We start from the raw sequence: 17,376 nt of genomic DNA on the forward strand, positions 1-17,376 counted from the left end.
ACATTAATTTTTCTTCTTTATTCTTAACAGGTTTTCATTGTACTTAGTGAACAATACAGGGGCCCTGGGGGCCAAATAAACCTGTAAAGTGCCCATGAATTTTAACCAAAGACTTACAGCACTACATGATTAAAAGCTTTAAATTCTCAAAGAGCAACATGATTAATCCAGTACCACAGTGCTGAGTGGCTTCACACTGGCTTCATTTGTTGGTATTGTTATTTTCCTTGGTTACATTTGATTTGTTGGAATGATGATGATTTTAGTTGGCACAGTTCATTCCCACCACCATCTCTCTGCAGTCGCAAAAATGTCTTAACTATTTCAATAATTTTTTAAACTACTCATATCCAACTTTGTGAGGCAAGGAATGCAGGCCCAAGATATGCCTGTGAAGACGAATTCACACACCTCGGCCTGCTACCGTGAAGGCGGACATAAAAATTCTTTTCAGTTTATCGTGTGTTTAGTAGAAATGAAGGCAGATGGTTCAGATGGTTTCTGATCCCAGTTTGTCTTATACCTAGCTTTTTTTTTTTTTTACTTTATTTTTTTTAACGTTTATTTATTTTCGAGACAGAGAGAGACATAGCATGAACGGGGGGAGGGTCAGAGAGAGAGAGGGAGACACAGAATCTGAAATAGGCTCCAGGCTCCGAGCTGTCAGCACAGAGCCCGACGTGGGGCTTGAACTCACGGACCGCGAGATCACGACCTGAGCCGAAGTCAGACGCTCAACCGACTGAGCCACCCAGGCGCCCCAATACCTGGCTATTTTTAAAGATTTCTAGGATCCTAAACTTTTCCTTGGTGGGCTATCCCAATGCTAACATTACAAAGTAGGTGCAACAATTTCTAGCCCAACGCAACTTCTGTACTTTTTCTTTTGTCTTCTTTGCACAAATAGAGAAAACCCACTTTGCATCTTTGTGATATTGCTTCAAATACCCCAGGGTTACTACAAGGGTATTTTTTTTTCACTTCCCTATTCCCAATGAAAACAGTCCTATTATCATTAATCTTTCATCACAGAGATTTTTTTTATATCATATCATGTTTGTATTTCCATACTCATTGTAAAAAGTTGAGTCTCAAACCAGTCCCAATAAAAAGCGTTACAATGTATATTGGAATTGAGTGGTGGTTTCTCTTCTTGCCTCATATTCTAAAGAGAAAATTGTAGTTGTTACCATCATTATGTGTGTGTGTGTGTGTGTGTGTGTGTGTATGTGTGTTTGTGTGTGTTTATTTTTGAGAGAGAGAGGGAGGGAGCATGAGCAAGGGAGGGGCAGAGAGAGAGAGACGGAAACAGAATCTGAAGTAGGCTCCAGGCTCTGAGCTATCAGCACAGAGCCCAACGTGGGGCTTGAAGTCATGGACCATGAGATCACGACCTGAGCCGAAGTCAGATGCCTAACCGACTGAGCCACCCAAACACCCTGTTACCATCATTATATTGATATCTGTACCCTTTTCAATTGCTCAAAATTTATCTTCAGCTTGCGATCTGCTAGGGCTATCAAAACTGTGGCCTCCTGCTTTTGTCTACCATGTTTTACCCAGATTTTGAATGGATTCATAATTTTTTGACCCTAAGGATGTTAATATGCATTGATCTTCAGTGGTTCTTACCCTTGACCTAATTTGTTTGGAGAGTTCAAAGTTCTTCGAGGTAAGCTCCAGAAGGCTAAATAAATGTAAGTTTTCAAAGTCGGTACATCTTTCAAAATGTCACTTACAACAAAATGGATTTCTTTTGCTTTAATAGGTTAACTACTGGTAGAAAACAGGAGATGGCATGCTGAACGATCTATTTGTGCCCTAATTCTATAACATGTTGCTACTATCGAGTTAGAAATGTAATAATATTTCTGCTACATGCTGTGATTCATCTCTGAGGGACAGCACAGATATCCAGGGCCAGGGACATGTGTCTCTGATTTCACTACTAAGTCATTTCAAACATAGTCAGCCTCAAGATGTTTTTCAGAGGGTCAGCCAACTGAGGCTTTATTTATCACCTTACCATGTCATTTCCTGTATCCACAAACCGCCTTACTCTCTTTCCTGACGACTTACAATTGCGTGAGAAATAATGAACTTGAGGTACTTCTTCCTGTTTTCCCTCTTGGTTCAGCTGCTGACATAGATTTTCTTCGGGCCACAGTTAGCAGATAGATTGTACAGCTTTAGTAGCCAAAACGAATATCATAGGACTTTGATAATGACCACAATTTCAAATTGAAAGATCACTTCTTCATTGGTGTATAAATACCCTACATTTTTCTTGTGTTTTTATTCTTTGGGGAAAACTGGGGATGAGTTGCAACTTGTAAGCCTTTTCTCTTGAACGGCCTTAAATATTAACCTGTGGCTGCTTGCTATTGAACGACCCCAGAGAAATAAGCAAAGATTCATAAACCTTGCTCAAGTTCATGGTTGTTGTCCTTGGGCAAGTCCGTCCTCACAGTAGTTTGAGCGTATACAGCAGCTGCAGGCTTAAAATGAAAGGTGTTTCAGCTTCACCTCTTAGCTCCTGTAATAACCTCAACTAAGCCTGCCTGAGGATGTCCTCCCTTTCTTTGACGGAAATAATAAACTGGGATGAGTTTGCCATAACAGCTCTCATTCCCACCACCATCTTATTTCTAAGAAGTGGAACAACAGCTCTTTATACTGCAGAGAATAAGACATCCCAGAACAGTGGAGTCCAGGCTGTGAGGACGGAATGGGGCTTTCTTCATACAAACAGCCACAAAGGTCATGGAAAGATATCTTGACATGGCGTTGCCATGGCTGCATTATGATGCTACAGGGACACTCCTCTCTTTCAGGAAGTGGTTGATGTGTGCTCTAATGAACACATCAGAAAGCAGAGTCACTGGGTCAAAAGATCATCTGGGACCTTAAAAGTCCCCTGTACCTACCGACCCCTCCACATTGCTGGTTTGGCTGGGAAAAAGATAGTATTAACTTTTTGCCATTTTGTGAGCTTTTCTTATTCATTTTATATACCTACGCTGTCAATTTAGGATTAAAATAGCCCTCAAAGAAAGATACCACTTGCTCTGTGGAGGAGGGGTCAGTTTTTAGTGCGAAATGAGTCTTCTTAGGCACATGAATTTCACAAGCCATGCCCTTCTTCATATGTCTGCCAAGCCTGCTAGGCCTACAAATCTATTTTTGTAGCACTATATCACACTAATAGCACTATATTTGTAGTGTTATTAAGTGGCGACTGAACCACCAGGATACAGGGGTAAACAGCCATCACTAGGAGCTACATCAGGGCTGAAAGACCTCAGAAAGCAGCCACATCATCCCTGAAGGGCAAGGTCACTAGGCAGAAGTTCCAGTTTGAAAGCTACTGTTGGCTTTTTCCTTATTGGGAAGTCATGCAAGTTTTCAGCTCGATAGAAGCCTGGGCAGATATCTGTTATCTAGAGTCATCAGCTCTGGGCCACAGAAGTGAGCCTTTCAGAGTACTGTCTGAGTACATTTCTTTGTCTGGATTGTCCTATCCTGAGCCAATGCAGGTAAACTGTGGTGTGGAAATAATTTATGCATTCTAGGGACTGATGTGGTAGAATGGATGCTGTCTGAGCCCCGCCCAGATGTCCTTGACCAGGCCGATGCTCCCATTCCCCCGTTGCTGTGTGTTGGCTGTTCGTGGCTCATAGTTGCTTTTTTCTCCAGTGAACTACCCTTGGTCCTTATAAGAGCCACCAAACCAAAAAGGTGTCTGAGAGGCTCCTCCCTCCATGTGAAACTCCACTGCCCTGGATGGGGGCTGTCTTCCACAAACAACTGTGAAGTGTCCAGCTCTCCTACCTTGTGGTGAGATGCTCCGGAGCTTTCGGTGGGACGGGGGTGAAGCTGGGCTTCAGCTGAAACCACCTCTTTGCTTGGCTTCTTCCCTGCTCTACCCTGCTTCCCTCACTCCCCAACAAGTTCCTCCCAGGGGCACCATCTCAATGTTGTAATCTCCACAAAAATCCCTGTCTCAGCCTCTACTGAAAGGGAACAGAACCCAAGACACAGGCAACATGCTATGCAACATGCTCACATCCATGGGACAATTATAATAATTGATTTCATGTATATTCTAAAATATACGCATATATAATTCATCTGGTAAAATGAAGATACATCGTTATAATGTAAACCAGTAATTCCACTCCTAGGTATTTATCACAGAGAAATAAAAACACAGGCCCACAAAAACCCAGGGATGAGAACATTCAAAGCAGATTTATTCAAAAAGACCAAAACCTGGAAGCCCAGATGTCCATCAGTAGAAGAATGACAAAAACAAACTGTGGTGTGTTCCTAAAATGAAAGTCAACTTAGCAACAAAGAAAATGAATTACTGGTGAAGGCGACAATAGAGGCGAATCTCAAAAATACTACGCAGAATGAAAGAAGCCAGACACAAGAAAATATGGACTATATGGTTCTATTTAAATAAACGTCTATAGTAGACAAAACTAATCTAGAGTGATGGAAATCAGATCAGTGATTACTTTGGAGGAGAATGTGCAAGTGACTGGAGAGGAGCAGGACGAAATTTCCAAGGTGATAGAAATGTTTCTCCCACGATTTGCATTCATCAGAACTGATTGAAGACACACATTGAAGATCTGAGCATTTCACTATGTGTAAATTATCCCTCAATTAAAAAAAAAAAGCAGATGTGAGAAATGCATCCTTTTCTGAGTTTTGCTTATTTTGATCATAAACTTGTGTTGAACAGGGACTGTGGCGAAGGTAGCTGGGAGAGAAACCGAAGTGATTGGTGGCTACCCAGGGTTGCATGGCACACCAATGCATCTGTTCCATGGAGTGTTCCATTTAGTTTCAATTTACTTCAGGTTGACTTTGGATTAAAAGAGAGAGAGAAAGAGAAAAGGCAGAGGAAAGAAGGATAGAAATATGTTTGATTCTCCAAATTGCTTTTTAAAAATGAATGTAGGGACAGCTGGGTGGCTCAGTTTGTTGAGTGTCTGACTCTTGTTTTTGGCTCAGGTCATGATGATCACAGTTCATGGGATCAGGCTCTGTGTGGGGCTCCACACTGACAGTGTGGAGACTGCTTGGGATTCTCTCTCCCTCTCTCTCTGCCCCTCTTGTTTGTGTACTCTCTCTCTCAAAAATAAACTTAAAAATAATAAAAAAAAAACAAAAAATGAATGTAAATAGGTCATTCTTTAAATTTTTTTTAAATGTTTATTTATTTTTGAGAGAGAGAGCAGGAGCAGAGAAAGAGGGAGACACATAATCTGAAGCAGGATTCAGGCTCTGAACTGTCAGCACAGAGCCTAACATGGGGCTCGAACCCACAAAGCGCGAGATCATGACCTGAGCTGAAGTCAGATGCTTAATCGACTGAGCCACCCAGGTGCCCCAATATAGGTCACTTTTTCTGATGACACTTTATTTGCAAAGATGCAAAACGTTTCTTCATTCACTCATTTTTCTCTATCAAACATCTGTAGCTTACTTATAGCATCGCGGGTACTGAATTAGATGCAAGGAATATAAAGAAAATGAAGTCATTTTATCAGCCTTGAAGAATGGATCGAAGATGTTCACTGTAGCTAATGCGGTCAATAGCATACTGGATGGATCAGGGCAGAACTAAGTACTGGCCTGGGTGCAGCAGAGTTTGAATGAACAGGGATGGAGAAATGCATCTAGGGGTACTAGGACAAGCTTCTGAAAGGAGGTGATGCTTGAAATAAGACGCCCAAGGCTTTAGTAAACTATAGGAGGCTTTAGTAAGGCTTTAGTAAACCCAAGGCTTTAGTAAACTATAGGAGACAGCATGGTCCTTCTAAGGTAGGATGACCATGGATTTAGGCAAACCTCCGTTGAGAGGTTTGCTCCAGCATACTCTGTCACTTTGGGCAGTTGGCTTATCTGTTTTGAGCCTCCATCTCATTATTTCTAATTTGTGATAGTAACACTTGCAGTGTTGCTACAACATCATATCTAGCCACTATTATTATTATTATTATTATTATTATTATTATCTGGGAAAGGTAACTAAGTCATGATCAGCTATTAACACTGTGCTTCATCAGATTAACAATCCAGTCTAACAGAAGTAAAGATCACTGGGGAACTTTGATCTGGGGGGGCCAAAGATCAGATTTCTTTCCTTGCCATTTCCAGCTTCTAGAGGCCATCAGCTTTCCTTGGCCCATGGCCTTGTCCTGCATTTTCACAGCAGTGAAGCATCTTCAGGTCTCTCCTTATCTCTCATCTCTGCTTTCACTGCCATATCTCTTACTTTCTCTCTGGTTTGTCATCACATCACCTCACCCCCTCTCCCTCTGACCCTTCTGCCTCCCTCTTATAGGAAGGTCCTTATAGAACCTTTGTGATAACCCTGAGGACATTCAGATGATCCAAGAAAATCCCTCCACCTTAAGATCCTTGAGTTACTCACCTCTGTAAAGCACCCCCTTTACATGTAAAGCAATACATTCCAGGTTCTGGGGATTGAATGTGGACATCTCTGTGAAGGGGGCATCATTAAGCCCAACACAATATATATGTGAGTTGTCCTGAGACCTTTGTATAGAATCTGAGTAGCTGAGAGGCAATGGTGGTGGGATTGAGCAGATGAGAGGCTGGTTGGGGCCAGGGAAAGGTCACTGAGAGGGAGTCAGAGCTGAGGGCATGATGTCCCACAGTGATAAGCTCAGATCTGTGCTTCAGGGATCCAGTTCTGCTTAGGGTATGGGATGGCTTGCAAGGGTCTGGAAACTGGTGGTGAGGCCATAACCTTGGAAGTCAGTACAATGGGCCTGGCGAGGTGTGAACAAGAAAGCTCACCAGTTTCTCAGTCTTGTCCAAGATGGATTCCATCTTTAATCACCACAATGAAGGAGGAGATTTAAAGGGAAGAATATGAAGAAGAAAAGGAGAGGGGAGGGAGAAGCATGGATTTCTTGTTTTCAGAGTTTTGGCAATCGGTAATCACAAAAGGAAAATAACTTTCATGGGAATTATTTATAATTACTGACTTTGAAATTCCTTTAAATATTGCAACACTGAGGGCATTTTAGACTTGGAAACATAAATATTTTATTAAAGAGCAAACAATTCACCAACTAACCTGATCAGAAGAAGATCCCCTCATTACGAAAACACTGACAACTTATTTGTATACAGGGCATGATCTCCTTGATATGCTCCTGTTTTCTTTATGAATTGAGGGATTAGATGGGTCAAGAAAATCTTAAAGAACAAAACCCTTATTATCAAGCTCTTGAGGTCATTTTATATTCAATAAAATAATTTGAACAGCATTTTTACAAGACACAAGGTAGCTGATGCTTGCTTTTTCTAATAATCAGAAGTCAAACATAAATTTTAAGCATTCTTCTGGCAAACAGTCATTACTTTAAGCACCTCAAACAGTAATGCAGATTGATTTATGAGCTCAACATCACCCCTAGGTAAGATGCTACAGATGTTTCTGAAAACACAGAAAATACCCCCTCCTCTCACTTAAGATTCTACAATCCTCAAAAAGGCTTTGGCATTTTCTTGGAGTTATCCAGCCAAGATGTACAAAGTCTGAGAACGTGACAAATTCTGGATAATGACCATCTAGACTCTATGAAGAGCAAATTCTATTAGGCCAATTGGCATGTTAAAAACTTGACTTGGAAAAGCATCGAGAAGAATCTATACAAAATAGACTCTTATATTCAGAAATTGTAGCAGTATAGGATATATTTTACAAAGTCACATTTGCTAAATTTAAATCTTTCTCTACTGCAGAAAAATTGAAAAAACAATGCAGAAAATAGGCCTAAAATACTTTGATGGCAAAAACACTTATTACAATTGGTAAACAGGGCAAGATTTTGGTGTCCTGTTAAATGGATACACAAAGTTGCTTAGAGAGTCTGTAGATCTGGTCCTGGATCCAGCATGTATAGATTTATATTGACTTTCTTAATAAAAACAAAGCATTCTCATGAAGCAGCTTAACGGATGATAGCATTTATAAAATTGTCAATACTATCTCAGGTTCCAGGTTCGAAATTTGAGATACTATCAAAAAGTGGAGATGTGATCAAAAGAGGAATGATCAAGTGATAATCTATGATAGAACATATACATCAGCACTGTGAAGGCCCCAAGCAGCAGAAGACTGGGAAAAGTAAATGAATAAAAAAGAAGACCATGATGGTCCTAGTGGCCTACAGCTGACCATGTATTGGGTTGTTATTATTTTTTAAGACTCAATATTTGGATTTTAGGAAGGACATCATCAGACAAAAATTTTTAAGTAATCATTCTCACCAGGGGAATTATGATGACAACTTAAAGATTTAACATTTTTATGGGGCAAGTGTGGGGATATATTGCTCATTTCCTCCAAGTTTTATAGTGAGATATTGAGGTTGCAACCAAAAATCATAGGGGATTTAACTTTCTTTTATCTTATAATTCACTGTAAATCTAATTGATGGGAGCATAAAGTTACTCATAGGGCAAAGCACTCTGATAAAATTCAGCTGACCATTCTGGATGAATGGGCTTGTTGGTAATTATTACTATTTTTGTTTCCCAAATTTCTTAAACAATTAAAAAGACATAAAGGATTTTATATTGAATATCTTCTATCTTTAACCAAATTTAAGAAATAAATATCATAAATAGAGTTGAAAAGCCTTGCACAAATCTTCCAAAGCATGTTCCCCTCTCCCCTCCTCTTATCTCTCCTTAATTACCTGTGTACACATATCCTTCATATAAATGTAATACTGTTTGGCATGATATTTAAACTTTATATAATTGGAATTACATTACATGCATCCTATCATAGATTTATCTTTCTCCAAATGACTTATTTCGCTTAGCATAATACACTGTAGTCCCATCCATGTTGTTGCAAATGGAAAGATTTCATTCTTTTAGATCGCCAAGTAAAATTCCAGTGTGTATATATACCACCCATCTTCTTTATCCATTAGTCATTCAATGGGCATTTGGGGCTCTTTCCATAATTCGGCTATGGTTGATAGTGCTGCTATCACCAACATTTTGCACTCAACATTATGCTGGGAAAGTTAATCATATTGATCACTTTGCCACTATTTCATTTTTTTCTTGTAACTTAAAAAAAATAACTTCATTGAGATAAAATTAACATACCATCCAATTCACCCACTGGAAGCACACGACTCAATTGTTTTGGTAGTATATTCACAGGGCTGTGCAACCATCACCATAATCTAATTTTAGAACATTTTCATTCCTCCCCCAAAAGTGCCCTGCACCCCTTGGCAACCACTGCTCCTCACCACCAAGCTACATACAACCACTGACCTACTTCTCATCTATATATATTTATGTGTTCTGGGCATTACTATTATATAGGCTTATATGTTATTTGGCCCTCTGTATCTGGCTTCTTTCACTTAACATAATGCTTTTAAGCTTCATGTTGTAGCATGCATCAGTACTTTATTTCTTTTTATGGCTGAATAATATTCCATTGTATGGATATACCACATGTCATTTATGCATTCATCAGTTGGATGGTGTCCACTTTTTGGCTATTATAAATAATGTCGCTATAAACATTCACGTGTAAGTCCTTTGTGTGAACATCTTTTCATTTCTCTTGGGTATATACCCAGAAGTGGAATTGCTGAGTCATATGGTAACTCTATGTGAAACATTTTTTAGGAATTCCCAAACTGCTTTCCAACGTGGCTGCACCATTGTACATTCCTATCAGCAACGGATGAGGGTTTCAATTTTTCCACAATCTTGCCAACGTTCACCGTTTTCTGTCTTTTTCTGGTCATCTTAGAGAATGTGAAGTGGCATCTCGTGGTGCTATTTCACTTTTGAATGCTGTAGAGTATTCCATTTTGTTAAAAAATATTCATTTTCCTGGGGTCCCTGGGTGGCTCAGTCGGTTAAGCATCTCACTTGGGCCCAGGTCATGGTTCATGGGTTCAAGCCTTGTGTCAGGCTCTGTGCTGACAGCTCAGAATTTGGAGCCTACTTCAGTTTCTGTGCTTCCCTGTCTCTGTACCCCCCCCCCCCCATGCTCTGTTTCTCTCTCTATCTCTCTCAAAAATAAAAACATTAAACAAATTTTAAAAATATTCATTTTCTTATTAATACTTTGTTTTTTTTTCTTTTTCCTCTTACAAATAATGTGATGTGTATATTTTTACATGGACCTTTTTGTACACATTTAGGAATACATTTAGGATTGGGATTTCTGGTTCGTAAGTATGTGTATCTTCAACTTTATGAAAAATTATGGCAACTATTTTTTTAATGTTTATTCTTTTTTGAGACAGACCAAGAGAGAGAGGGAGGGAGGGAGAGAGGCAGAGACAGAGAGGGACAGAGGATCCAAAGCAGGCTCTGAGCTGACAGCAGTGAGCCCAAGGTGGGGCTTGAACTCAAACTGTGAGATCGTGACCTGAGCCAAAGTTGGACGCTCAACTGACTGAGCCACCCAGATGCCCCTATGGCAACTATTTTTTAAGCGAGTGAGTGAAATGAGGTGATTAATACTTTCACGGTAAGATGGATAGCAAAGTTGGGATGTGCTCAATGAAAATAATTTTGCTTGTCTTGCTAAAGAGGTCTTACTCTTTGCCTATTTCTGCAGATTGCTTTGACTGAAGGCTCACAATGCTTTCAACGGGGGTTTTTGTTTTGCTCTGTTTTATTTTTGTTTTCAATTTTCTTTTATTGCCTCAAATTGAGGCTTTAATAAAACACCATTAAGGGACAAGGCTGTACTTTGCATTGTTCTTTATCCTTCCTTGGATTCGGGAACAGTATTTGCAGAGCATTAAATAGTCTGAAAGTTTTCGGCAGATTGAATGCAATTGGAGTTCTTGGAGCTAAGCCCATGTCTGTCCATACAGAATGAGCAGATTATGGCAGGGTGGATATCTTTGTTGAGCTGTCTTAAGAATTGATCTAATCGGCCACTTAAATCATTCCCCTGCAGAGATCGATGTGGCGGTGGCAGAAATGAGCAGATGAACTGTCACAGACCAGGGGAATCTGAATGTAGACTCTTAGGTATTGGAGTATTCCTGAAAGCCAGTGGGCACACTCAGTTTATCTACACTGCATGCTGGGTCTTTCGCAGGGCTGGAAAGTCTGTTGTCAGGACCCAGTGTGTTGGGAACTCTGGAGAACTGTGGGGTTATGGGAATCTGCTTTCTTCTTCTAGAAGTGTGAATCATTGCACCTGTAGATTCAACACACGATCTGCTCTGCAAGCCCATTATTACACAGAGGTGATGTCTGTGAATTCGGATTGTCATCTGAGACAAGTTATATGGCTTTTGGTGCTACATCCCTCTCTGTCGGACGTATCTGTATGTGAAATATACAAAAAAAATCTTGGGGATGGTCCAGCTCATTTTTTTCCCAAAGAAAAGAGCTAGTAATATTGACCTGAGTATATATAAAAGAAAAGACACATTCTACCACGTACTTATTTTTTTTTAACATTTTTATTTATTTTTGAGAGGCAGAGAGAGTGTGAGCGGGGAAGGGGCAGAGAGAGAGGGAGACACAGAATCTGAAGCAGGCTCCAGGCTCTGAGCTATCAGCACAGAGACCGACGCGGGGCTGAAACTCACAAACTGTGAAATCATGACCTGGCTGATGTCGGAAGCTTAACCGAATAAGCCACCCAGGCGTTCCTCTACCATGTACTTATAATTCCCAACCTTCTCACTAGAAAAACGGACCTGCTTTTTTTTTTTAAGTTTATTTATTTATTTTGAGAGAGACAGAGACAGCGCAAATGGGGGAGGAGCAGAGAGAGGGAGAGAGAGAGTATCCCAAGCAGGCTTGGTGTAGTCAGAGCAGAGCAGGGTGTGGAGCTCGAACTCATGAATCGCAAGACCATGACCTGAGCCCAAACCAAAAATCAGATGCCTAAACGACTTAACCACCCAGGTGCCCCAGACCTGCATTTTTATTCTAAGATCATGAAGGCAAGTATATTCAGAAGAGATAGTTACCTTTTATTTATTAGGTCACTTAGAAAAACGAAAGCCTCACCGTTCTTGGCTCTGAAGTATGTGTAAGAATACCTATGAGCATCCATGGTTCCACCAGAGTGAAAATATCAGGAGATAATGTTTTCTTTAGACATAGTACCTCTTTCAAAGAGGAATAGATGGGAAATCAGTTATAGTCTAGCAGCTGAAAATCCAGGATTGAAATCTCAAGCCTTGAGAAGTTACAATATATCATAAGAAAAGGTGAGGAACATGTAACATTTCAATTCTGCGGCTGGGTGGTGGGTGAGAAGTACAGAAACAGGAAAGGAAGGTCTGCCCATCTGACCCTAGGGCCTTATTTCAGTCATCGAATCAAAGGAAAAGCAGTTCCGGTAATATTTTTGAGAAGACCAAATATCAAATATGATTATTGTAATATTTTGGGATAAATAATCATGACATTTAAGAATATCTTCCTTCCGGCTGCTGGGTAGGTATGGTCAATCATCTTGGATACTAAGAAACAAAATTACAAAACCGTAAAATATTTTTCAAGAGGCAATAAGAGGAAATCAAAATACACACCTGGCCCATTTAAGCCACAGACCATTACTTCCAGAACGCTATTTATCATCCCTTAGAGTAGAGAAGAAAGGCTGTAGACTGGCCTGGCTCAACACTGTGTTATGTGTTCGTTGTCACAATTATACTTTAGCTCTGGCTCTGGGGAAAAGGTACATTTTTTTTTTCCTCACTCCAACCGTTTCTGTGCCGTTTCAGAAAACTAGGAAGCTAGTTCAGTCATTTGGTAAATATGTACAGAAGAGCACGTAGGATAGGCCAGATCCTGAGCTGAGTGAGATGTATTCAGATACAGAACAGGTGGTCCCTATGTCTGAGGGCTTTATAGTCCAGCAAAAAATAAAAAAATAAAATAATAATAATAATAAAATAAAAATTTAAAAAAAAATTTAAAAAGGAAGTAAATGGTAATGAGGGCAGTAAAGTCCTCCAACCGGCTATGATACATGAATGTGACAGGGAGACTGATGAGGGCACCCCCGTCTCTAGCTTGGCTGCTGGATGTGGCTGCAGACAGGACCAGAGCTGAGAGCTGGGTTCCAGGTTCTCAAGGGGATTAAATCCACATGGGCCTGGGCTCTGACGTGTCTGGGCAGTAGGTGGTTGCATTCACTGCCTTAGCAGCTGGTGGTGGGTAAAAGGCATATCATTAGGCCAGTGCGGCTGGAAGCTTCTTGAGGGGCAAAGAAATTTTTACATGAGGTTTGGAGTTGACACATTTGGGTTTGAATCCTGGCCTGTCACTAATCTGTGACCCAGGGAAGTGAATCAAGCTGAGGGTCAATTTTGTCTCCTATCACAATGAGTTAATAAGAAATGTCTCATCTCTTTTATAGAGCATCGAAAAGGATCAAGTTCAATGACATTCTAGTGTTTTTCAAACTGACATATAGACACACGGAATCACTGTGGACTAGCATTTATACTTAATGGTCAGTAAGCTACAACATTTTATTTTATTTATTTATTTTTTTCAACGTTTATTTATTTTTGGGACAGAGAGAGACAGAGCATGAACGGGGGAGGGGCAGAGAGAGAGGGAGACACAGAATCGGAAACAGGCTCCAGGCTCTGAGCCATCAGCCCAGAGCCCGACGCGGGGCTCGAACTCCCGGACCGCGAGATCGTGACCTGGCTGAAGTCGGACGCTTAACCGACTGCGCCACCCAGGCGCCCCAAGCTACAACATTTTAAAGAAGAAAATGAGTAGGCTTATTATGGGAGATAACAAGTTTCAAATAAAGTTAAAAAAAATTTTTAATGTTTTTATTTATTTTTGAGAGAGACAGAGTGAGTGAGCGAGAGAGAGAGAGCAGGAGAGAGGCAGAGAGAGAGGGAGACACAGAATCTGAAGCAGGCTCCAGGCTCTGAGCTGTCAGCACAGAACCTGATGCGGGGCTCGAACCCATGAACCACAAGATCATGACCTGGGCTGAAGTTGGATTCTTAACCAACTGAGCCACCCAGGCACCCTATAAAAAGTTTTAACATAAAGCAAGAGACTGAAAATATTTTATGCTTGCCTGCCTTTTGGGGCTGTTTCCCTCTGCCCTAGGGATACACATCCAGGGTGTCTGAGAGAAAAAAATTCTGAGAGGTGCTGTCTATGGAGGCACTGAATAAAACGTAGGGCAGTGTCCAAACGGTGGTCTTAATAATTTGTCATCATCATTTATTGGTAGGTCATCCTCACGTCTCAAGAGCTGCACTACAGAAACGTGGCTTTGGAATTTGGTGGCTAAATCTTACCCACGTTTCTTTTTGCATTTACGAGTTCTTAATCTGTTAAAAATACACAAGAGTTGAGATCAAATTGAAGGCAGGTTTTACCTAAAGGCAGGGAAAATGTGGGGAATAAGAGGTCAAGATCCCCAGCATCCCACAAATGGGACGGGGCAGGGACTGGGTTCAGAGGACAGGAAACCCCAGGGACTGGGTTAGCAACAAAGTCTTACAGCGAAGAGACCGTTCAGCCAACCCCTGAAGGAGGCTTCGGGTTTCCACTGGAGGATAATAAGGGCAAACAGAAGGCGGCAAGGGGCTGGGCTGTGAGGAGGGCCAGCCAGTCGTCTGGCTTACAAATCTGGGTTGAATCCAAGAAGGACAGGAGAGGCAGAAACGTGTCTGTGATCCTGTATATAAAGTCACGGAGACTGCCAGTATTACGTGGCAGGAAATGTCATGCATTCTTCAGGCCATCATCACTCACAAGAAAGAGGGGGCTGGACGGAAGTGGAATGGGCAGGACGTACCCAGCTCGCTGAAGGGTGGGGAGGAATCATGAACGTGCTCCTCCCTTTGGACTCCATTTCTTCACTCTGAGCATCAATACGGTGGAGTTGACTGAGTGCGAAGCAAAGCTGGCATATCAGAGAGAGGCTCTTGGCAAACAAGGGCCAGGCAAGTTCCACATAATGATGTGGTACCTCGATGGCACCTGTTTCTAGTCAGAACATCCCGGTTCAATATTTTATCACAGCTTGTCATAAATATTCCATGAAACAAAACTCAGGAAGTAATACTGGATTTGGATAATTTTTCTAGCCTCGGAAGTCAGAGAAGCGATTTTCATTTTCAAAGCATCTAATCCATTTCTTAATTATGCATGAAGATAGATGTGACTGCTATAATATTTAACACTATCAAGTGTAGTGATGGAAGACGCTTGGTTAAACAGTGAGGGAGCAAGGTAAGGGACCGAGTGACAATGGGCATGAAACCGAGCATGGGTGCGACAAGTGCCAGGGAAAATGGGAGGATTAGCATCAATGCCACATGGCTTTCATTTGCAAGGATTGGTTCATTTTTATCGTTCCCAGGAACATACTCTGTTTTTATTTGTGGGTGTTTACAGATTGGCCATCGGGGAGATTGTGAAGTAGGCAAATTTTGGTTTTGGTGGTCTACTTCCCTTTCTGTCCTCCCTCAAGCCCCCTACTCTTTGTGATCCCTTATCCTTAAGGTGCTCAGAACATGTAGGGGCCTCAGATGCCTTGTCTCATAGGACAAAATAGGACCAATTTGAGCCTTAATACATTGTCAGCAACCTCAGGCTGAGACTTTGCACAAAGAGGAATAAGAGGTGAAGATCCCCAGGATCCTAAGCCAAGAGACTAGGACTGGAACATCTGGAAAGGTCTGAGTGCACACCCTTCATCACATGAGAGGAAACTGAGGGCCCAGGAAGTGGGCGTCCTGACATCAGTCCCAGCCAGCAAGACACAAAGCCAGAACCAGAACTCAGCTACCCTACACAGCACATTCCTGGCGTCTCATACTAGGTTCCCTTCAATAAGAGAAAGGAGGTTTTAGATGGGAACCTCTTTGCATTCAGTCATTCTTCATAGCGTGGGGCTGGATCTCACAAACGGTGAGATCATGACCTGAGCCGAAATCAAGAGTCAAATGCTTAACCGGCTGAGCCACCCAGGCGCCCCCTCACGGAAATCATTCCTTAATCACAATTGTGGGGAGTGTGGATCATGATGGTGACTCTAATCAGAGGTGAGTAAATGGGACCTTCTCCCTGAAACATCCATTGGACAGGAAGGGATTTAACAGCATTCATCAAGGGGGGATTCAATCTTGCAAGCCAATAATATCCCATATCCACTTAACAAGTGAGCTACATGGCTTCCTACTGCCCTGAAAGAATCACTGTGCTTTCAAAAGAGGCCAGTATCCCCAGGAGATCATTCACAACCCTGGCAGGATATTTTCATTTTCGGTTTGTTTTCACAGCTGCTGGTGGAGAGGAGCTCTTTCTTACGGTCTCAGCTACATTTACTAAACAGTGCCCTGATGTACACTTGTCCCACTTCATCTGCCTGTCACTAGGATTCTCGAAACGACATGAAAAAGTTGAATTCCATCTGACATATTCGAAATCATTGCTGATTTGTTGACATTTCCCCAGTTGTCTGGGTGACAACAGCGAGTCGTCCCAAAGCACGCTTGTCAAAAGATCCCGCTGCGCGAGAGGGGCTGAGCAAGGGTCCCAGGGTGTGGTGCGCTGTGACGGGCCCCAGACTGACCGTGGTGAACGCTGATTCCACAGGACTCAAGCGGACACAGCTCTGTCTCGAAGCAGACACAGGGAAGCGCGTGCATGCACACACCCACTATGCAGTTTCCTAATTGAATCTAACATGTAAGTGCTTTGCCGTTTAAAAGGACCTTGCTATCTTGATAAGAAAAACTAATGAGATGCCCTTTCCAGGGCTGGTCACACAATAGCCCTAGTGACAAGGACCCCTATCAAGAAATAAAGCAGAAGATAAATGAGATTTTTCTAATATCCATTTCACCCATTGTTCACAAGTGTCAGGCAGCACAGATTCTATTTATCATGGGGTGGGAGAAAGGAGACATGCTTTTGTAAAGAAAGTCTAAATTGTAGCATCGTATTTTCGGCCACCTGGTAAACCTCTTCTGTCTCCTGGTAGAAAACAAAGCAAGGTTTGGGTTTGCGGGGCGGAGAGCAGAAGGTGTCCATATTTCTGCATTTTTGCCTCAGGGCTGACAATGCGCTAGAAAGGATCATTTGGAAGAGAGGGGAGAAAGAGATTATTTCTGACTGTGGAGTATAGGAGTCTACTATTTATAACCCATTAAATTGTAGCTGTGTCAAATGTTCAAAATGCAAATGGAGACTAAGAAATTGCCACTTAAGACTGATGCACTTTAAAACTTTCAGAAGCTACATTAAGACACAAAGTAAAACACAGAAGTTCAATTCCAGGTCTAGGAGAAGGTTGGGTATGTTTATAGGAAC

General features: G+C 41.6%; 1 protein-coding gene and 1 non-coding gene across 2 annotated transcripts in view; both read right to left on the bottom strand.

Moving 5' to 3' along the window:
* CELF2 (CUGBP Elav-like family member 2) overlaps positions 1 to 17,376 on the bottom strand; it is an 830,774-nt gene that overhangs the window by 645,162 nt on the left and 168,236 nt on the right. The window lies entirely within an intron of this gene.
* Positions 673 to 757, bottom strand: TRNAR-UCG (transfer RNA arginine (anticodon UCG)). The gene has a single exon. It is a non-coding gene; the product is annotated as a tRNA-Arg (tRNA).

This window comes from Puma concolor, chromosome B4, assembly GCF_028749965.1.
Source record: "Puma concolor isolate L17-30 chromosome B4, mPumCon1.1.hap2, whole genome shotgun sequence".
Classification (NCBI taxonomy): domain Eukaryota; kingdom Metazoa; phylum Chordata; class Mammalia; order Carnivora; family Felidae; genus Puma; species Puma concolor.